Below are 19190 nucleotides of genomic sequence, written 5' to 3'. Positions count from 1 at the left end.
CAATGGCTGGGCCACTGACTGGAAAGTAGCTACCTAACTGGCTGCATCGAGCCTGGCATGATTTACTCTTCCCAAGGCTGGCAGCCTAGAATCAAAAAAGGATTCTAAACCTCCAAGATGCTGGCCTCGGGAAGTAGGAGGGTGGATGGGTTGTCAGCAGATTGACAAAGGGAAAGAGAAACAGAGGGAGCATGCTACAATCAGGAGAGTCTGCTTCTCCCTGACTTGGGTGTCAAATAGGGGGATCTTACCAAAGCTGTCAAGGAAAGATCAAGGTGCAAGGAGACCTATGTGTGTAGGCCTTGTTTTTAACTTTTGTTCTGTGTGTCTTGTACCTTTGAGGGAACCAATAAATAATGTTTTGGTTTTGAAGATGCTGCTTTTGCATCATTTTAATAAGCTACTGGTCACAGGTCTCTGGCATGAAGGGGCTTACATTTGGGAAACAGAGCTGTTGCCCAGAAATCCACTCTGAGAGTGGGTGGAGAACATGGTTCCACCCAGAATGAAGGGCGGGAAGCCAGCCCTGTCATCTGAGGGGTGCATTCAAGAGGGAGAAAAAGGGGTCTAACACAGCTCGCCTTGTAACCATGACAACCAACCACTGTAAACCTTTAAACTAAGAGAAACTGCACTCTGGTGTTTGAATTTAGAAAGATTAATGTTTTTTGCATGTTATGAATGAGACATTTGGGATACATCATAAAGGGGCAGCTTGAAGTAAATCTAACCTGAATATAGACCAACTCACAGAAATTCATTCTTGACATCATAACTCTGAACAACTTCCCCACCATGGTGTCCTTAAACCTATACCCACACTCAGATGAAATACTATGTTTAGATAGAGGAAAACGTCTGATAGTGGGTTTTCTTAATGGCCATTCATATGTTTTGACTAAAAATGATGGAGGTACTTTTGAAAGGCTGGAAGCACAGAGTAGCACCAGCATCTACTAGTTCAAGCCACAGCCCAGGGGCTTTGCAATGGAATGCAGCTGCTGGGTGAACTCCCTTTGAAGTAGGTGTAATGCTTCCAGGAGCTGAGTGGAAGTGTGGCAGCCACACCATGGCATGAAGCCAGCTCTACTGGGTGGGGCGGAGGTGAGGCGAGCAGGACAGTGGGTGGCGAGCTAGCGTGCAGCTGCCCTTGTACTTATGGGAAAACATGCTAAGATTCACTGTTCCTATGCAGTCACCCTGGAAACCTGGCGGGAGGGTGGAAGGCTCATTTTCCCCATGGTTCTTGGTGATGGGGTGGGCATGGTCCAGCTCCAAGATGATAAAGATGTATACAAATTTGCATGGGTACTTGATTAACATCTGGAGTGCGGGAGGAAGGGAGGCAATTGATCAGATCTTCATAGCAGCGACTGCCTGTGTTTTGTGTCTTTTACAACATTGAGCATGCTGTCCGTGTTAGATCATAAACAATGATCGCTTTCCATAGATGATTATTCCATATGCAGATGAACTTAAACAATTACCTTTATGCTCCGTATATGGCATCTACAAAAATTCTTAACATGCCTGGCAGCCCTTCTTACATCAAGGCCCAGATCCTCAAAGGTATTTAGGCACCTAGCTTCCATTGGGAGGATCTGGGCCCAAATCCTCAACACTCTTTTCATGAGAGGGCCTGATCCTGGGATCATGGGAGTTCCTGGGAAAATCTCTGATTAACTTCCATAAGAACAGGATCAGGCCATCTCCTTTTTGTACACCTGTAGATGGATATTCTAGGCTTAAAATGTGACCTATCTTAGGGCCCATCCTGTGAGCCCCTACATGAGTAGTCTGGTTTGAAGTCCCATTCACATGAGTAATGTTTACGGGATTGGACCCTTAAAAAGATACTGAAAATGAACTGTGATGGGGAAATATGCCATATAGCTATCTGATTCTTTGAAATGCCTTTACAAATGCTAAATGTTCATTTAAAAACTACATTTACATAAACATTTTTGAGGTTGTTTTTTCTCTTTTTGTGGGGGAGTAGCAGGAACTGAGTCTCCTCCCATTTACACCAGTTTTTGTCTGGTGTAGCTGTGATTACACTACACTGCACTAGTATAAGTTAGAGGAAACTGCTCGAGTTTTGCCAGTAGCCTCTAGACCCTAGTGACTAGACTGCTTTCCACTCCCTAGTTCTGTAACAAATGCCATTCACAGAACTGTACCGAAGTGATATTCTCCCTGATTTTGGCACACACATACACAAATATGTGGTCAAGAAAACATAAGGCTGTTTCTGTTGGTAATTGCTTGAGGACTGGATAAATGCTCTGTGTAAGACTCTAAAAACAGCACTCATAAGGCACCATGGATAAATACTGAGTATGCAAAGATTGAACTGATGTTCTACACTATAGGAGAAATATTGTCACCCTTTGTGACACTCTATACCTTGGGGGAGTGTGCTGTAACCCCCATATTCCTCATTTTTGTATAATTGTGATCTTACTTTACAAGGCATGCTTTATATGTATCAGGGGAAAGGTTATGATCTGCTGAAAGTCATTTCTATATCCATATATGTATATCATTAACGCATATGAAGTTATGAAAATTGTGTAGTATGGTTGTCACTAAAAAATGCTGTAAATTGGGGAAATCAGTCAGATATTATCTCCCCAGAGGCAAGAGCAAGGAAAGTAACCAATGCCCAGGTGGGATATCAAACAACCCATCAACAGCCATTGTCCAGCAAGGGAGCTACAATGCAATGACTCACCTGCATGAGGCCACATCAGGGGAATTGCTCAACCTTGCTTGGAGAGACTCAGTAATGCTCACTGACTCTGAAGGGGGGGGGGCAAAGCCAAGGGGGAGGAAAGGACATGATAAAAGGAAGAGACATTTGCCATGCTCTTCCTCTCCCTTCCACCTACATCTACAGACACCACCAGCCAGCCTGTGGTGAAAAGCCTCTAAGTTTGTAAGGGCATTGAAAGTGTTAAAATCAGCTTAGAATGTGTGTTGCTTTCATTTCATTTGACCAAATCTGACTTCTTATGCTTTAACTTATAATCATTTAAAATCTATCTTTATAGTTAAAAATTTGTTTATTGTACCTGAAGCAGTGCATTTGGTTTGAAGTGTGTCAGAGGCTCCCCTTGGGATAACAAGCCTGGTACATATCAAGTTCTTTTTTAAACTGATGACCTCATATAAGCTTGCAGAGTCCAGCGGGTATTACTGCACACTGCAAGACAGAGGTTCCTAGCGTTGTGTTTGGGACCGGAGTTATTGGCTAGTGTCATTCAGTTGCACAATCCAAGGAGCAGCTTACATGCCAGAGGCTGTGTGTGAACAGTGTAGGAGCAGGATTTTATAATTGTACTATAAGAATAGAGGTACTAATGTATGTCTTTATTTCATTTTACCAGCCACCCCATTTGAATAGCAGAAAGGAATGACCCTCTGGGACATTGGTAGAAATAAAAGGAGGACTTGTGGCACCTTAGAGACTAACCAATTTATTAGAGCATAAGCTTTCGTGAGCTACAGCTCACTTCCTCAGATGCATATCGTGGAAACTGCAGCAGGCTTTATATATACACAGAGAATATGAAACAATACCTATTCCCACCCCACTGTCCTGCTGGTAATAGCTTATCTAAAGTGATTTCCAGCACAAATCCAGGTTTTCTCACCCTCCACCCCCCCACACAAATTCACTCTCCTGCTGGTGATAGCCCATCCAAAGTGACAACTCTTTACACAATGTGCATGACAATCAAGCTGGGCTATTTCCTGCATAAATCCAGGTTCTCACATCCCCCCACCCCCATACACACACAAACTCACTCTCCTGCTGGTAATAGCTCATCCAAACTGATGAGCTATTACCAGCAGGAGAGTGAGTTTGTGTGTGTATGGGGGTGGGGGGATGTGAGAACCTGGATTTATGCAGGAAATAGCCCAGCTTGATTGTCATGCACATTGTGTAAAGAGTTGTCACTTTGGATGGGCTATCACCAGCAGGAGAGTGAATTTGTGTGGGGGGGTGGAGGGTGAGAAAACCTGGATTTGTGCTGGAAATCACTTTAGATAAGCTATTACCAGCAGGACAGTGGGGTGGGAATAGGTATTGTTTCATATTCTCTGTGTATATATAAAGCCTGCTGCAGTTTCCACGATATGCATCTGAGGAAGTGAGCTGTAGCTCACGAAAGCTTATGCTCTAATAAATTGGTTAGTCTCTAAGGTGCCACAAGTCCTCCTTTTCTTTTTGCGAATACAGACTAACACGGCTGCTACTCTGAAACCTGTCATTGGTAGAAATGCATCTGACAGACTGCCAGTGTCTGTACTGATGTTAAGGCAGAGACAGATCAGAACAATCCTTATGACTGATTATGGTCACCCTTTTGTTTTAGGATAAGTTATAATGTCTACTATGGTTTCCTATATGTATTACAAATTAGGCATTCTAGTTAAATATACATTTCTTTGTTTTAAGGTTTAGTAAGTAAAAGACAGGATCTTGTATTGTGTCTATGTTAAGGAGATTCAAAATAAAACTGACACTATTTGTATTCTCAAAGGTCTCTGTAAAAGACTGTTTGTGTGAATGAGGAATGTATACATCAGGAAAACATAAGGTGTGAAGGCCATTGTTATAGCCAGATGGTCAAGGAGGAAGGAGTGAAGAGACTTAACAACACCAGAGAATCATCAACGTGCATCCATAATGAAGGAAGGGCAGATTGATGACCCTGAGGTGAAGGCTGACACCCCTAAAGACAAGACAATGGATTAAATCGAAACCAGGACAGGATGACCCTCTCAGAGGTGTTTTGGCATCTTAACATAAAAAGAAACGCCATTTAAGATGTAACCGGTCACAAACTGACACAGCAAAATCCATAGACTTCAACAGAGAAAAAGATTATAACAGGGTACTTGGCCATGGGACTTTGAGATTGTCTTGCCACAATCCAGGAGCATCGGATCGCGACTGACAGAGCCCTGGTCCCCTCTGCAACCAATCTGGCTGGCCACTAGATTGATCCAGACTCTGGACTGGTAACTATAAACATCAACTGGCAGGACTGTGTGCATGATGTGTGTGATTGAAAAGCATATGCTAACTGCTTTATTCTCAATAAATGTGGCATGCTGCCTTCTCCCCTATAAAGATCCCATGTGCTTCTTATAAGTATAACAACAGCCAAGGAGTGGGGGTTCTCACAGTAGAGCAGGGTAAGGCTGGCTCCCAGAGTCAAGGATTGTAGTGACCTAGCAGATCACTGGTCCAGGTAACACCAGAGGGGAATGTCGCACCCTTAAATAAGCACCATGTAAAGTGCTCAAAGCATTAAGGTAAAACAGTTGTGTTTAAAATTCTGGAGGGAAGGGGATGGCAGTGTATGCCAATCGAAAAAATGACTGTATAGATAACTTCTGAAAGGATATTTACAAACAGTCCAGAGCAATAACATTAAAAACCTACTACTCCTGCTATTGGGACACATACTTCTTCTAGATTAATGCTTTAGAAACAAAGAACCATCTTTGAACCTCCTTATAATCAGACTATATTTCATCTACTCAGTGAACAATCCTTTGTAGCAGGCTGGCAATGCACTTGGTTGTAATGTGGGATGCTCAAGGGTTTAAAGCTGGCCCCTTATTCCTTAATGTGAACTTCTTTGGTTTATATCTGACTCCCCTCACAGTTTTTATGTCAGTGATTTCACTAACATACAATCTCTATTTTACTTTGCTCTGCAAAATATGCAATGATTACAAAAAAACCAAATCAGAGTTAAGAAGCAAAGCTGTGTAAGTGGACCTTGAAGGCAAATGAAAAGGGAGGCTTTTAATGAGTCTCCTGATATGTTTTATGCTGCACGCAAAGGCATAGCCGCTAGTGCACCTTCCCAATACAGCAAAGTAATGAGATCTACTGTAATCTTTTCACAGCATTCAACTGGGAACCAGTCCTGACAGCACTCTGATATGGAACTTGCAATGGGAGTTGCATACAGTTACAAGACTGAGCCCCCACGCACCAAAATAGCATGCAAAATGAGCTATCCAGTGTCCTCGAGGGGGCACTTTTTTAGGTCAGCACTGAGGAACACAGGGTGGAGTGTGTGGAAGCTTGAACTGCCACTGTCCAAGCTGTATATTTTGTGGAAAAAGAGAAGGCACTGGGATGGCTTAATGGGCACTTTTCACCAGAATTAAATTCACTAGCCAGTCCCTGTGCCTCCATATTAGAACACAGGGATGCCATGTGAAGGGAGTGAGTAATAATTTAAAAAACGAAGTAAAAAAATGCTAGGCTGGCTTTGAACTTCAGGTCACACTTTGTATGAAGGCTCCATTCATAAAGGGTTAACAAATGGTTAATAGATGTTTTTAATAAATGACTAGTCAATCACTATAGAGCCGAACAGGTCAATAGGGGCTTATAACCATGGGTTATTACCATCTGTAATGCCTTCCACTGAAGTGCTTATAATCATCTCTAACACATCCTACCCATATCTGTTACAGTCTTAAAACATTTATGTGACATTTATGAACCCTTTATACACTATTCATAAATATAACCTTAATGTAAAGTGAGACCAAACTTGGATTTTTCCCACATTCATGCCAAAGACTCTGCCACTGTGCTATGTGTAATAACCATGGCCTGTGCAAGGCCGTAGGCACAACTTAAGCCCTGTGTTAATGGCTTACACCAGTGGTTCTCAAAGCCAGTCCGCCGCTTGTTCAGGGAAAGCCCCTGGCGGGCCAGACCGGTTTGTTTACCTGCCACGTCTGCAGGTTCGGCCAATCACGGCTCCCACTGGCCTGGAGCCACTTCCCGCACCTTCACTGGCCTGGAGCGGCTAACTGCGGCCAGTGGTAGCCGCGATCGGCCAAACCTGCAGACGCGGCAGGTAAACAACCAGTCCGGCCCGCCAGGGGCTTTCACTACACAAGTGGCGGACCGGCTTTGGGAACCACTGGCTTACACGCAGCAGAGTCTTGCGTGGCCCCTCCATCCTAAGGTGAATTTCGGACTATATCAGCAAGTGGAACCATAGGATTATGAAGTATCAGCTGCTTGCCCTTTCTAGCAGTGGATATTTCCACAGAGCCTGTTAAGACCAGGTCCTCCATTAATATAGCCCCAGTTTTGCACCTGCAGTGAGCTGTGCCTACAGTTTTGCCTCAGCCATTTATTTATGCCTTTTCCTGTCCAGTATAATATTTGTGTGCGCAGAAATGAAAGTCTGGTGTAAAAATTGCACTGAAATGTATCAACCTGAGAGGGCGGTTGCTCTGTAGGTCAAAGCACTGGAAGACTGGTGGCAAAGCTGAGAAGTATCATTCTCCTCACTCTACAGGTAGGGAAACTATGTTATATACAGGTGAAGTGATTTGTTAACTATCACATTGCTTGTCAGTGGCAGCGCTGGGAACAGAACCCAGTCTCCTGATCCCCCACTCTAGTGCCTAACACACTGGACCACAGATCCATCAAAATAAAGAGCAAGAGCCTAGTGTGACAAGTGCCACTGATGATCCGAATGTCAAAGAGAAAGGGGACATATTGTTTTTAACAAATTTCAAGTTCATGAGCAAATTACCCCCAAAAATGGATTACCAGCCCTGCTCTTTCATCTGATGATATGTATGTCTATTGATTTAAAACTATATTTCCCCTCTCACTAGTACTTAAAATTATGGGAATAGTGACTGATTCATCAACCAGTGGTATTGTTTCCTCTGAGGTCTGATGATAATTAATTTGATGTAATAAGTAGGGCCAGGTTTAATAAACGATCCATCTGGCTTCATATAATAAATTGATTTTATGGTGCCTCTGTGAAGTAGAAGCCAGGCAGAGTTTTTATTGAATCTAGGTCCAAATATAATACATGGTAATTCTCATTTTCAGCTTATTTCATTTATTAATAAAATCCATTTAGTATCTTTGGATATTTTTCAAAAGGTTCATCCTTTATCCTCCTCGTCATAATTAGTACTGAAGGTAATTAGTTTTTATGTAGGAGTTCTCCTTCACCTAGATACAAGTCATCTAAATTATTTTCATTTGCTTATGGAAATGAGACCACCACAGTTTTATTTCTCCTTGAATTGCTCCCTAGTGATTACCTTAAGTGGAATTACAATTTCTGTGCTGCTGTAGTGGAGTTTAACTCTTCCAGTGTTCTTGCTTTATACAGCCAGCCATAGCTTTCTAATGTCATTTTTGTGGGGTAGAGAATAAGCAAGCTGCGTGAGCCAAGACAGTTGGGTGGGAGGGCCTGATATGAGGGATCGTCGCCAGTTGGACGTAAAATATTCACAAACAAACTGCAAAGGACACAGCACAGAATCAGGAATATGGGGAGCTTTGGGGAAGAAGTTCTTAAAAACAAACAAAGAAACCTTAAATAACACACAACACAATTTCAAACAAATATAGGGCACCCTTCTTATATTAAGAATACCTTTACAAAGGGTTAATAAATGATGAATAGCTTTGATAAGTATGTCACAGATATGAGTAGAATGGGTAATAGATGGTTAGAAGCTGTGGTTCTAAGTTGTTGGAAAATGCTGTTTCATTGAAATCAAAACTTTACACAAGAACGTGTCAATTTCAACAACATTTTGTTTGGAAGGAATATTGAAAAAAGCAGAATATTTTGATCTTTTCAGAATGGACTGTTTTGATTTTTCACTTTCAAATGACTTCATTTCTAAATTAATTTTCTAATAAATTAACATAATATAAAAATGTTATAAAATCCACATTGAAATGAAATGGTTTATCACAATTGAACATTTTGATTAACTTGAAATGATATTTTTTTAAAATTTCATTTCAGAAGAAATCTTTTGTTTCTGGTTCGATTTGGATTTTAAAATGTTGGAATTCCTTGTGAAATGAAAATTCTGAGTATCAACCAGATCCAGTTATAAACAACCCGTTGAACTCTATAACAATTTATTAATAGCTATTTTAATAAATAATCATTCATTAACCATTTACAAGCTATTTATAAGTCTACATTTAATATAAAATTTGGCCCAAGTGAGCTACAGAAAAACATTTTATATTGGAAAAATGTAAAGGGGAATCATATGGGTGGAATAGCTATGCTCTGAATGCATGACAAAACAACATCATTTGGAAATAGAAATCAACTGCACCTCCAGTGCCCTTCTGGCAAGGCTCTCAAAATGATTCAACAATATTAATTAAGCCTCAGACCCCTGTAAATTAGGTACTGAAAGTACTTTACATATGATCAAACCAAGGCTGTTATTTGTATTTTAATTGCAATTGCATCCACATTGTGTTAGATGAAAGAAAAGGAGTACTTGTGGCACCTTAGAGACTAACCAATTTATTTGAGCATAATCTTTCGTGAGCTACAGCTCACTTCATTGGATGCATACCGTGGAAACTGCAGCAGACTTTATATATACACAGAGAATATGAAACAATACCTCCTCCCACCCCACTGTCCTGCTGGTAATAGCTTATCTAAAGTGATCATCAAGTGGGCCATTTCCAGCACAAATCCAGGTTTTCTCACCCTCTACCCCCCCACACAAATTCACTCTCCTGCTGGTGATAGCCCATCCAAAGTGACAACTCTTTACACAATGTGCATGACAATCAAGTTGGGCTATTTCCTGCACAAATCCAGGTTTTCTCACATCCCCCCCACCCCCATACACACACAAACTCACTCTCCTGCTGGTAATAGCTCATCCAAACTGACCACTCTCCAAGTTTAAATCCAAGTTAAACCAGAACATCTGGGGGGGGGGGGTAGGAAAAAACAAGAGGACACAGGCTACCTTGCATAATGACTTAGCCACTCCCAGTCTCTATTTAAGCCTAAATTAATAGTATCCAATTTGCAAATGAATTCCAATCAAGCAGTTTCTCGCTGGAGTCTGGATTTGAAGTTTTTTTGTTTTAAGATAGCGACCTTCATGTCTGTGATTGCGTGACCAGAGAGATTGAAGTGTTCTCCGACTGGTTTATGAATGTTATAATTCTTGACATCTGATTTGTGTCCATTTATTCTTTTACGTAGAGACTGTCCAGTTTGACCAATGTACATGGCAGAGGGGCATTGTGTTAGATGTTTTCCAATCGTGGAGAACACAGCCTTTACTCCCAGTGGCAGATTACTGTATGGGCCGACAGGGCCTGTGCCTAGGGGTCCCGGCCAATTTGGGGGCCCCGCAGGGGCACTGTCACTCTGGCCCTGCCCCCTGCTATTTCTCCCCCCAGCCCACCTGTGGCGGTTCAGTGATGAGACAGAACACAGCTTTATGCAAGCAAGCAGGCTGGTCAGCGGAGATGGGCTGTTCTGCCCCCCCGCCTTCCACCTTCTCCTTTTATTATATTTCTCCCCCTAAGCATTACACACTGCTACCCAAAGGAATGTATGACGTTGATTAATATACTTAGTTACCATCCTTTATCTACTACAATCCTGGTTCTCAGGCCTTGAGCCCAGGCTAAGAAAGCCTCCCATAGTTGCTGTCCAAACAATCAAGTTCTCATGGTTCATATCTAGCCCTTGTCCTTGGATAGACCAATGTGTGCCTTGCTTCTACAAAATAGTCAGGGTGTGCCCTGCCTGCTTCCAGGTGGAATAGCTAAACATGATCCCTTCATCTCCCCGTTTTTTATTTAATGATATTTGGCCATCTCATGGTAGCCGTCAATTTGTTTTGTCATGCTATTTAACTCCCAGACAGACAAGGACATAACCTGGGGAGCTTTCCAGGGCAAAATTTTACAAAGTCTTAACAAGGAAGGAATACATTGTACACAGCAGCAGCAAAAAAATAAGCCCAATGATTACAAACACAGAATAACCAAAAAGCTCAACATCTGCAATATAATCATCTAAAAGGGGTACACTTCTTTTACTACAATTGTGACCAGCAAAAGGCAATATAAGTGTCATTCTACTAAAACAGCAAAGGGTGCCATCACTTAAATTTGCAGGAATATAATTAAAGGTGCGTGAACCGCAAATAAAAAACCATCCTGATGGTAGGATGATATGGCCATAATTATATGAAACATTAACAGCATGGGAACAATTTAAAAGGGGTTGAGAAATTTTTCGACAGCCCAAGGGCACCTTTGTACTAGTGCAGTTAACTACACGCGCACAGGTGACATTGTGAGCCCCGGCCGGGTACGGTGTATGGAGGGATATAGCCGTGCGAGGCAGAGTATAGTTGGCCGGGCCCCAATTAGCCATGCTAGAGTACTGGAAGGAAAGATTCGCATAAGCAGAGAACAGTGTCTTATTCTCCATCTCTTCAGGGTGATGACATACTGGAATAAGGCATGTACCTAACAAATCTCCGGCTGCTACAAAATTAGTAAACAAAAGTGGGTAACATTTGCTATTGAAGCCAATCTTTCCCATATGTTATATGTCATTCGGGCTTGTAACGGGGGAAGCGCTTCCGAGCCAACCCCTACAGGAAATAGCAGGCACAAAAGGCACACAATCATCACAGAATTAGCAGTGATTTGGGCGAGAATTGCCACAAACAAAGTCTCAGAAGTCTCTGGCTGTTGGTTTGCTGCAAGTCTTCGTTGAGCCGTGGCGACCAATGCTTTTACTGCTCCCCATGTCACGGGCTGGCTTGGGACGCTACGCCTCCTCCGTCTCCGTCCCACTGTTGTCGACCCGGGGGGCAACGCGGTCTCCTCCAAGGTGAGCTGAAACTCTGGTATGGGATTCGACAGTCCCTGGTGCCATGCCATGTTGTTTAAGTGCCGGTCGCACACACCGAGCTGGAACCCACAACGGTCCTGCAGAGAGAGACACAGCAGCATATCCCTGACCCCAAGTGATTAGAGGTACTGGGCCCAGCCACCGTGGATCGGGCAGCTGAGGGTAAAAGACATGCAGTCTTTCCAGTACCTCAGATTTGTGAAAATGCCGATCCGCAGGGGTCTGCTGATCTGCATTCAGTGTTAAATTATTTAAAGTAAACAAGAGGATATGTATTTGTTGTTGAATGTCTCCTAAGTTTCGGAGACGCAGCTCCCCTTGTTTTAATTATTTATCAAGCAAGGTTTTTAGTGTGCGATTTGCATGTTCAACAATGGCTTGGCCCGTGGAATTATAAGGGATTCCGTGTTTAAGACGGACGTCCCAGCGGGCACAAAAGGTGGAGAGGGCTGCAGAGCAGTAGGCTGGGGCATTATCTGTTTTAATTTGGCAGGGGCGACCCATAACAGAAAAGCAGGCCAGCAAATGGTGAATAACTTTGTTAGTGGCTTCCCCACGTTGTGGGGTTGCCCAAAGGAAGCCTGAATAAGTATCAACGAAAACATGTAAAAACAAATAGGGGCGAAATTGTGGCACATGAGTAACATCCATCTGCCACAGCTGATTTGCTGCAGTACCTCGGGGGTTAACGGCATAAGAAAAAGTAGGAGCAGCAGCAGCACAGTGGGGGCAGGAACAAACGTGCATGAGCAGCAGGAATGTGAAACTGCTGGGCCAAAACAGAGGCAGACTGATGAAAAAAGGCATGGCTTTCAATGGGGTCAGAAAAAAGGGAATTTACCTGACCACGCAACGCGCGATCGGCGCGTGCATTGCCCTCAGTGAGTGGCCCAGGCAGAGGGGTATGACTGCGAATATGAGCAACAAAGTAAGGGAAATGACAAGCGGCAAAAAGGTGCTGCAAAAACAAAAACAGGCGAAGGAGGTCTGCATCAACCTGAGGGGTAATGAGGGCAAGGGGTAAATGATCAATTACCTGATAAACATAATGGGTATCCACAATTAAATTAAAGGGACAATCAGCAAAAAATTGAAAGGCCAAAATAACAGCAGCTAATTCTGAGGGCAAAGGGGGATGATAAAAAAACAATCTTTTAAATCTAACACACAAAACTGATTGGTTTGAGGAATTAAATTTGGATTTGGTAAGCCAAATTGCAAGGGGCCCATAGGTTGGATGTGTTTATTTATTTCCCTTAAATTATGTAACAGCCGCCAAGCACCCGATTTTTTTTTTTTTAATAACAAACATCGGGGTGTTCCAGGGATTAGTGGAGCTTTTTAGTCGCTGTGCTTGCAAATGCTGCTGCACAAGCGAATGAAGTGCTTTTAGCTTTTTTAGAGGGAGGGGCCACTGGTCAATTTATACGGGCTTTAAGGATTGCCATACCAAGGGTAAGGCGGAGGGCACGGTGGGTGAGGGAGGGTTTTGGGCCATCAGATGTTAATATCGAGGGTGGTGTCTAACTTTGTAAGTAAATCACGGCCCCAAATATTGAGGTGGACAGGGAGCACAAAAGGGCGGATAGTAGCAAGGGTACGGCCTCCCGGTTTAGAGACCATGACCCAAGACAAACTTTGGCGCCCGGGTTTACTACCCCCGATCCCCCACAATTCTCTAGAAGGAACCGTAGGCCAACTAACCGGCCACTCCAGATCACGAATCACTGTAACGTCAGCTCCAGTGTCCACCAGCCCTGTAAAAGGAACATCATCTAAGAGAAGTGTTAACTGAGGTTTCGAGGGGCGGACTGACATTGTCAGAGCAACAAGTGGAGAAGACGCGCTGTGAGACGGCGAGTGAGACAATGTCGATCCAAAGCCGCCTCCGCCCCGAGTTCGATCCTCGGCAGCTGGCACCTGATAGGGGACTAAAATCAATTGTGCAATTGACCGTCCATGCGGGAGCGACTGTGGAAGATGAGTCCACACCTGAACCTTAATAATGCCAGTGTAATCAGCATCAATGACCCCTGGAATGACAAAAAAGCCCTGTTTCCCAGCATGTGAGCGAGGGAGAACAAGACCTACAAAGCCGGCAGGGAGAGGTCCCGTCACCTGTGTAGGTATGGCACAGACCTCCCCTGGCAGCCGAAAGTCAGTGTCCTCCTGCATGATCAAATCAAGCCCTGCACTTCCAGCAGTCGCCGCCCTCATAGAGTCTACGGATTCTAAGGCAGAGGAGCGGTTGTCTGAGTAGGAAACACCCCCGTTTGGCCCTGGGTTCGGGGGGGACCCGTTGCGCGGTTTCCCAACCCGCTACGACACTGATTAGCCCAGTGATAACCTTTCCCACACTTGGGGCACTTCTTTGAGGGTCGGGCTGGTGCCTTAGATGAGCGGCACTCCCGCTGAAAATGACCCTCCTTACCACAGCGGTAACAACGCTTCCCCTCCTTCCCAGTTTTTCTGAGGGCGACAGCCAGAACTCCAGCCTTGTGGGCTTGTGTGCCGATGTTCTGGCACGCCCGCAGCATGTCTGAGAGCTCTAAAATACCAGAGGCTTGCGCTGCCTGGAGAGCACGGTGGCAATCCTCGTTTGCATTTTCAACTGCCAATTTTAACAGGAGCTCGTGAGCTGCCTCAGTGTTATCCACCTGTTGGAGGATAGCCTCATGCAATCTGTTGGTAAAATCCAAAAAGGACTCTGAGGCACCCTGACGGATACTGACAAAGCTTTTGGTAGGCTTGCCTGAATCCAGGACCTTCTTGAAAGCATGCTGGGCACAGGTGGAAATAATGGGGAAGACGGCCTGAGGGAGTTGAGACTGCATCTCGATAGTAGCAAACGGGCCCTCCCCTGCCAAATGCTCATAAATGATACTGTGCTCTCTATGTACCTGAGCTTGGCGTTCTGCCATCTGCCGATACTCACTAAGCCAAATAACATACTGACTGGGTGACAACATCATGCGCAGCAGCGTTTTCCAATCCTCAGGGATTAGGGAGTACCCAGTACCTATCCCTTCAATGAGACCACGCACAAAGGTGCTAGTCAGGCCAAATTCACGAATTGCTTTCTTTACCTCTCTAACCACCGAGTATGGCAAAGTGGTCCAGGTGCCCACGGGGTTGCCCTGGTCTTCTGCCAGGTCACCGGGCAAACTGAGACCAGATCAGCCAGCTCCTCCGCTGTAAGATCTGATCGAGCTTTCGCTGCGTGAACCATTTGTTGCACCAGCGAAAGCTTCTGAGCAGATGCAGATGACCCTCCGGGGGGCCCCACGGGGGGAGGGTGATCACACACTGGTTCCGGTGGGGAAGGCCAGGGAGGCGGTGGTAATAGAGGCACTGGGGGCGAAGCAGGGGGAGGGATGGCTGCAGGAGCGGATGGGGGTGGCGGGATCGGCAGCCCCTCTGTTGGTGCTGGAGAGGGCCTTTCTGAGGCGACACGCTGTGTCGCATCGCCAGGAGGGGGGATGGCTGCAGGAGCGGATGGGCGTGGCGAGATCACCAGCCTCGCGAGGGAGGGCCTGTCGGAGGCGACACGCTGTATCACGTCATGGCAGAGGTGCCAGGCATGTAAAGCCTGCACGGGCGCCCGAGGCTCTTTGTGCAATGTCTGGCCCAATCGCTCCCAGTCCGCTAGCTTAAGGCTTCCGGCTTCAGGATACCACGGGCACTGGGCACACACCTCCTGTAGCAGGAGAGTAAGTGCTCGAGCCAGGCAGTCATGCTGAGCCTTACGCAGCAAATACTGCAGCTCATTGCGGTGTTGCACTTGCAAAGCAGAGAGGGAGCTTCCCATACTTACCACAATGAAAAATACTCACCGGGATCCACGAAGCGGATGAGTGACGCGTCTGAAACCCTTGCCGGGCGAGGTGAGTGCTGAAGGCCCCACGTTTGGGCGCAAGTTGTGGCGGTTCAGTGATGAGACAGAACACAGCTTTATGCAAGCAAGCAGGCTGGTCAGCGGAGATGGGCTGTTCTGCCCCCCCGCCTTCCACCTTCTCCTTTTATTATATTTCTCCCCCTAAGCATTACACACTGCTACCCAAAGGAATGTATGACGTTGATTAATATACTTAGTTACCATCCTTTATCTACTACAATCCTGGTTCTCAGGCCTTGAGCCCAGGCTAAGAAAGCCTCCCACAGATGCTGTCCAAACAATCAAGTTCTCATGGTTCATATCTAGCCCTTGTCCTTGGATAGAGCAATGTGTGCCTTGCTTCTACAAAACAGTCAGGGTGTGCCCCGCCTGCTTCCAGGTGGAATAGCTAAACATGAACCCTTCACCCACCCCTCAGCCCTGCTCCTCCTCTTTCCCCTGTGGCCCTGCCCAAGCTGGAAGACGGATGGAGCCTGTCTAGAGAGTGAGGCCTTGGCTACACTTGCAAGTTAGAGCACATTAAATCAGCCTCGGACACCCTAACTCCTGAGGTGTCCACACTGGCAAGGCACGTAGAGCACCTGGACTCTGCAGCTGGAGCGTTCCTGGAAATCCACCTCCACAAGAAGCATAAAGCTTGCTGCGCCCTGGCTGAAACAGCCAGGTGTTAATGTGGATGACATGTTGCATTATTGCACTGTGACTGGCCTCCGGAAATGTCCCATAATCCGCTGAAGTCAAGTGGCCACTCTGGTCATTGTTTTGAACTCGTCTGCAGGCAGGCGGATATCCCCTTTCAAAGCTCCGTTTCTGACAGCCGGCTGCTTATCTGCTCCAGGACGCAAAGCAAACCATTACTGTGGAATGCTCCTGCTGCCGAGACAGGCGTTTGTGCGTGTGTGTGTGTGTGTGTGTGTGAGAGAGAGAGGCTGGGGGGGCGAGGGTCTGCTGCTGTCTGAACTTAGAAAACAGCGTGCTGACACACTCTCTGCCCCCCAAAACACACTGTCTCTCCCCCCACATGCACACAACACACTCCCTATCACACTCCATCCCCCCCATTTGAAAAGCACTCTGCAGCCACTTGCACACCAGGATAGCTATCACAATGCACTGTTCTCTGTGGCGTTGCAAGAGCTGCTAATGTGGCCACACCATTGCGCTTGCAGTTGTCAGTGTAAACACACTGCAGCATTTTCCCTGCTGCAGTCTCCAAAGGCTGGTTTAACTCCCAGCGCTCTACATCTGCAACTGTAGCCAAGCCCTGAGTTGTATTCCCCAGCCCGGAGCTGGCTGAGCCTCCTCTCCCTTTACCCTCTTTCCCTCCTGCAGCGCAGAACTGGCCCAAGCCCCATATCCCTTTCCCTCCCCCTGCACGGAGCTGGCCAAGCCACTTGCCCAAGCCCCCTCCTTCCCTGCGCTAGGCTGGCCTGAGCCCCCTTGCTGCTGCTGCTGTGTTAGATGTTTTTCAACCGTGGGGAACACAGTTTCTACTACTCCACAGGGTTTACAGTCCAAAAAACACCCAAGATAAAGAGTGTTGGGGCAACGGGTATAACACACAAGCAAAGAGGTCAGGCTCAGAGTAGTCACATAGCTTATTAGTCACATGGGCTTTTTTGTTTTGAAAAGTTACAGACACCAAGACCCTAATCCTGCAAAGCACTTAAGCATGTCCGTAATGGCACTATTCATGTTTTTAATTTCAATGCCAGTGCCCTTATGCTTCTCTTTCCACACAAATCAGCAGTTCGCTCAGATAAACAAATGAGGTAGATAAATAGAACACTTAGCTAGTTTCTGTTGGTGTCATAAAGTATGACTACTCTGCAATGTAAGCCCAGGTCAAGTAAGACTTGTAGCCCATAACACTAGCTTAGCATTTGATTTTACTTGGCAATAACACAAGTCCTGTATCCTGTCAAACATTTGCTGAAGCACGTTAGCATAAGGAAAGCCTAGGACTATGACTCTTAGGGTATGTCTACACTACGGAATAAGGTTGAATTTATAGAAGTCGGTTTTGTAGAAATCGGTTTTATATATTCGAGTGTGTGTGTCCCCACAGAAAATGCTCTAAGTGCATTAAGTGCATTAACTCGGCGGAGCGCTTCCACAGTACCGAGGCTAGAGTCGACTTCCGGAGCGTTGCATTGGGGGTAGCTATCCCACAGTTCCCACAGTCTCCGCTGCCCCTTGGAATTCTGGGTTGAGCTTCCAATGCCTGATGGGGCGAAAACATTGTCGCTGGTGGTTCTGGGTACATATCGTCAGGCCCCCGTTCCCTCCCTCCCTCCGTGAAAGCAAGGGCAGACAATCGTTTCGTGCCTTTTTTCCTGAGTTACCTGTGCAGACGCCATACCACGGCAAGCGTGGAGCCCGCTCAGGTAACTGTCACCGTATGTCTCCTGGGTGCTGGCAGACGCGGTACGGCATTGCTACACAGTAGCAGCAACCCATTGCCTTCTGGCAGCAGACGGTGCAATATGACTGGTAGCCGTCATCGTCGTGTCCGAGGTGCTCCTGGCCACGTCGGCTGGGAGCGCCTGGGCAGACATGGGTGCAGGGACTAAATTTGGAGTGATTTGACCAGGTCATTCTCTTTAGTCCTGCAGTCAGTCCTATTGAACCATCTTATGGTGAGCAGGCAGGCGATATGGATTGCTAGCAGTCGTACTGTACCATCTTCTGCTGGGCAGGCAAGAGATGAGGATGACCTAGCAGTCGTATTGTACCATCTTCTGCCGGGCAGGCAAGAGATGAGGATGGCTAGCAGTTGTACTGTACCATCTTCTGCCGAGCAGCCATGAGATGTGGATGGCATGCAGTCCTTCTGCACCGTCTGCTGCCAGCCAAAGATGTAAAAGATAGATGGAGTGGATCAAAACAAGAAATAGACCAGATTTGTTTTGTACTCATTTGCCTCCTCCCCCGTCTAGGGGACTCATTCCTCTAGGTCACACTGCAGTCACTCACAGGGAAGGTGCAGCGAGGTAAATCTAGCCATGTATCAATCAGAGGCCAGGCTAACCTCCTTGTTCCAATAAGAACAATAACTTAGATGCACCATTTCTTATTGGAACCCTCCGTGAAGTCCTGCCTGAAATACTCCTTGATGTAAAGCTACCCCCTTTGTTGATTTTAGCTCCCTGAAGCCAACCCTGTAAGCCATGTCGTCAGTCGCCCCTCCCTCCGTCTGAGCAACGGCAGACAATCGTTCCGCGCCTTTTTTCTGTGCGGACGCCATACCAAGGCAAGCATGGAGGCCGCTCAGCTCACTTGGGCAATTAGGAGCACATTAAATACCACACGCATTATCCAGCAGTATATGCAGCACCAGATCCTGGCAAAGCAATACCGAGCGAGGAGGCGACGTCAGCGCGGTCACGTGAATGATCAGGACATGGACACAGATTTCTCTGAAAGCATGGGCCCTGCCAATGCATGCATCATGGTGCTAATGGGGCAGGTTCATGCTGTGGAACACCGATTCTGGGCTCAGGAAACAAGCACAGACTGGTGGGACCGCATAGTGTTTCAGGTCTGGGACGATT

General features: G+C 45.9%; 1 long non-coding RNA gene across 1 annotated transcript; it reads right to left on the bottom strand.

Annotated features, from left to right (window-relative positions):
• Nucleotides 1-10841: 10841 nt before the first annotated feature.
• LOC311516936 lies at nucleotides 10842-15896 on the bottom strand. Its single transcript, XR_014710532.1, has 4 exons — nucleotides 15575-15896; nucleotides 13446-13498; nucleotides 12583-12649; nucleotides 10842-11818 (listed from the first exon to the last, which is right to left on the bottom strand). It is a non-coding gene; the product is annotated as an uncharacterized lncRNA (long non-coding RNA).
• Between the last annotated feature and the right edge of the window lie 3294 nt (nucleotides 15897-19190).

This window comes from Lepidochelys olivacea, assembly GCF_965140295.1.
Source record: "Lepidochelys olivacea isolate rLepOli2 genome assembly, chromosome: 2".
Taxonomy (NCBI): Eukaryota; Metazoa; Chordata; order Testudines; family Cheloniidae; genus Lepidochelys; species Lepidochelys olivacea.
Note: the sequence above shows the minus strand (reverse complement) of the source record. Positions and strands in the feature narration are given on the sequence as shown.